Below are 3,660 nucleotides of genomic sequence, written 5' to 3'. Positions count from 1 at the left end.
CACCATCTGCAGTGATTTTGGAGCACCCCAAAATAAAGTCTCTCATTGTTTCCATTGTTTCCCCATCTATTTGCCGTGAAGTAATGGGACCGGATGCCACGATCTTAGTTTTCTGAATGTTGAGTTTCAAGCCAACTTTTTCACTCTCCTCTTTCACTTTCATCTAGAGGCTCTTCAGTTCTTCTTCAATTTCTGCCATAAGGGTGGTGTCATCTGCATATCTGAGGTTATTGATATTTCTCCCGGCAATCTTGATTCCAGCTTGTGTTTCATCCAGCCCAGGGCTTCTCATGATGTACTCTGCATATAAGTTAAATAAGCAGGGTGACAATATACAGCCTTGACATACTCCTTTCCCGATTTGGAACCAGTCTGTTGTTCCATGTCCAGTTCTAACTGTTGCTTCTTGACCTGCATACAGATTTCTCAGGAGGTCAGGTGGTCTGATATTCCCATGTCTTTAAGAATTTTCCACAATTTGTTGTGATGCACACAGTCAAAGGCTTTAGTGTAGTCAACAAAGGAGAAGTAGATGTTTTTATGGAGCTCTCTTGCTTTTTTGATGATCCAATTGATGTTGGCAAATTGATGTCTGGTTCCTCTGCCTTTTCTAAATCCAGCTTGAACAAAAAACAAAAAACTCTACAATTATGGTGGAGTAGAAGGACATGTGCTCATCTTCTCCTGCGAGAACTCCAAAATTACAACTCGTTGGTGAACAATCATCAACAGGAGAATGTTGGATCCCACCAAAAAAGATACCCCACATCCAAGGGCAAAGGAGAAGCCCCAACAAGACAGTAGGAGGGGCGAAATCGTTGTTTAGAATCAAACCCCATAGCTGCAAGAGATGCTTGGAGGGCTCAAACAAACCTTGTGTGCACCAGGACCCAGAGACCCCACAGAGACTGGACTTCCATAGGGAGCTTGAAAGAATCCTGATGCCTGGGTTCCACTGACAGCAATTCTGCTTTGTCTGGTTATGGTTTCAGTATCGAACTTATAAAAAGCTTCCCAGGGGAATTCTGATGTGAGGTGAAGTCTGAGAACCACTCCTTTAAGCAAATATAGCTTGGTTCCTTTCTTCCTTTCTTCCTTAACTCATTTCTCTTATGTGCAATTGACCTTGCTGAAGTATAGGCACAGCTCTGTGGGAAGATGAACAAACAATTACAATATTGTAGAATAAGCACTATGAAAATCATTACCCCATTGGGCAGGGAGATCCAGAGGAAAGCCTGATGTCCAAGTTCACGTGAAAGAATCAAGGCGGATTGTTGCCAGGACACCACATGGGTTTCAAAGGCAAATAGGAGTTCTTGGATCTGTTGCACCTATGCTCAGTTGCTCAGTTGTGTTTGACTCTTTTTCACTCTATGGAGCCTGCCAGGCTCCTCTGTCTATGGGGTTTTCCAGGCAAATTGAGCCATTGAGCCACCTGGGAAGCCCTGGATTTGTTGAGGGGGATGGGAAGCTGCTTATGGGTGAAGGGAGAGTTCTGTGTTTACTATGAAAGTGAGAGTCATAGAATTTGAAGCCATAACAGATTATAAAGATCATTTGATGAATCCAATGAAGTAATATTTACCTTCACTACATGTAATGCACTTTGATGTTTTCTAGTATTTCAATACTCTTTTCCTTCATTAAAAAATAAATACTGGTCATGCCTAATTGAACTGGCTTCCTGCATCACTAATGGATCACATCTGCAGTTTGGAAGACCAGACTTAAATCCTTCCATCTTCCCTTGTAGAAAAAAATAATCTAGAATATTGAAATAACAGCCTGGAAGAGTAAAGAAAAATGTGTTCACATTCCAGTGTGAAGGATTTGTATCAGAACTTTTTTTAAAAAGCCTTCTGTATGGTTTTGGTTGTTGGATATTTCAGAAGGACTTGGCTTCCCTAGAAGTTCTACCCATTTTCTGGCAGACTAAGGCATAGACCTGTGCAGAAGGCCAGATGGTGATTAATAAATGAGGTATCCAGGCCCTTTCTTGTCATCGTTGTTCAGTCGCTAAGACATGTCTGACTCTGTGACTCCAAGGACCGAAGCACTCCAGGCTTCCCTGTCCTTCAGTATCTCCCAGAGTTTGCTCAGATTCATGTCCATTGAGTTGGTGATGCTATCTAACCATCTTATCCTCTGCCACCCTCTTCTGCCTTCAACCTTTCCCAGCTTCAGGGTCTTTTCCAATTCACATCTGGTGGCCATAGTATTGGAGCTCCAGCTTCAGCATCATTCCTTCCAATGAATATTCAAGGTCCTTTCTAACCCCACTCAAATATCCTGGATATATTACTACTGAGCAGGAATTCTCAGTTTAGCTGGGTTTGGGAAGTGGTCATTGCCATTTGGGTGTGGGGAGAAGGCCCTATTGGAATCACCCAGAGTCTTTATCTAAGGTACATGACTCCCAGCTCTTTTGATATGCACCCTGCCCTTTTAAGGCCCAAATTCCAGCTGACAGTATGCCCTATTGAGGCTGTGGGAAATGTAGGAAAAGCAAAAGTGAGAACCACTGATCTCTTCAGCAATGGTTCCCCACCTTTTAGGTTTCACAGGTGAATAAAAATTCAAAATGAGTTTGGGAATCAATATCAGGGTGCCAATATTTCATTGTGTCAAATAAGGAAGTAAAAAAAAAATCCCAAATAAGCAAAAAAAACAAAAAAACAAAAAAACAAAAAACAAAACTAAATTCCCCAAACTACTGCTCTCTACAATATGCTACTGGAGATCAGTGGAGAAATAACTCCAAAAAGAATGAAGGGATGGAGCCAAAGCAAAAAGAATACCCAGCTGTGGATGTGACTGGTGATAGAAGTAAGGTCCAGTGCTGTAAAGAGCAATATTGCATAGGAACCTGGAATGTCAGGTCCATGAATCAAGGCAAATTGGAAGTGGTCAAACAAGAGATGGCAAGAGTGAATGTTGACATTCTAGCAATCAGCGAACTGAAATGGACTAGAATGGGTGAATTTAACTGAGATGACCATTATACCTACTACTGCGGGCAGGAATCCCTCAGAAGAAATGGAGTAGCCATCATGGTCAACAAAAGAGTCTGAAATGCAGTACTTGGATGCAATCTCAAAAACAACAGAATGATCTCTGTTTGTTTCCAAGGCAAACCATTCAATATCACAGTAATCCAAGTCTATGCCCCAACCAGTAACGCTGAAGAAGCTGAAGTTGAACAGTTCTATGAAGACCTACAAGAACTTTTAGAACTAACACCCAAAAAAGATGTCCTTTTCATTATAGGGGACTGTAATGCAAAAGTAGGAAGTCAAGAAACACCTGGAGTAACAGGCAAATTTGGCCTTGGAATACGGAATGAAGCAGGGCAAAGACTAATAGAGTTTTGCCAAGAAAATGCACTGGTCATAACAAACACCCTCTTCCAACAACACAAGAGAAGACTTTATACATGGACATCACCAGATGGTCAACACCGAAATCAGATTGATTACATTCTTTGCAGCCAAAGATGGAGAAGCTCTATACAGTCAGCAAAGACAAGACCAGGAGCTGACTGTGGTTTAGACCATGAACTCCTTATTGCCAAATTCAGACTTAAATTGAAGAAAGTAGGGAAAACCACTAGACCATTCAGGTATGACCTAAATCAAATCCCTTATGATTACACAGTGG

At 41.6% G+C, this 3,660-nt stretch overlaps 1 long non-coding RNA gene across 1 annotated transcript in view; it reads right to left on the bottom strand.

The window, feature by feature from the left end:
- Positions 1-868: 868 nt before the first annotated feature.
- The window catches only part of LOC104980547, a 7,905-nt gene continuing 5,113 nt past the window's right edge, over positions 869-3,660 (bottom strand). The window contains exon 4 of the long non-coding RNA XR_824279.1: positions 869-1,148. This is a non-coding gene — a long non-coding RNA (uncharacterized LOC104980547). The remainder of the gene's footprint in view (positions 1,149-3,660) is intronic.

This window comes from Bison bison, unplaced genomic scaffold (genome assembly GCF_000754665.1).
Source record: "Bison bison bison isolate TAMUID 2011002044 unplaced genomic scaffold, Bison_UMD1.0 scf7180017858770, whole genome shotgun sequence".
Lineage (NCBI taxonomy): Eukaryota > Metazoa > Chordata > Mammalia > Artiodactyla > Bovidae > Bison > Bison bison.
This window is presented reverse-complemented; position numbering and strand designations above follow the sequence as displayed.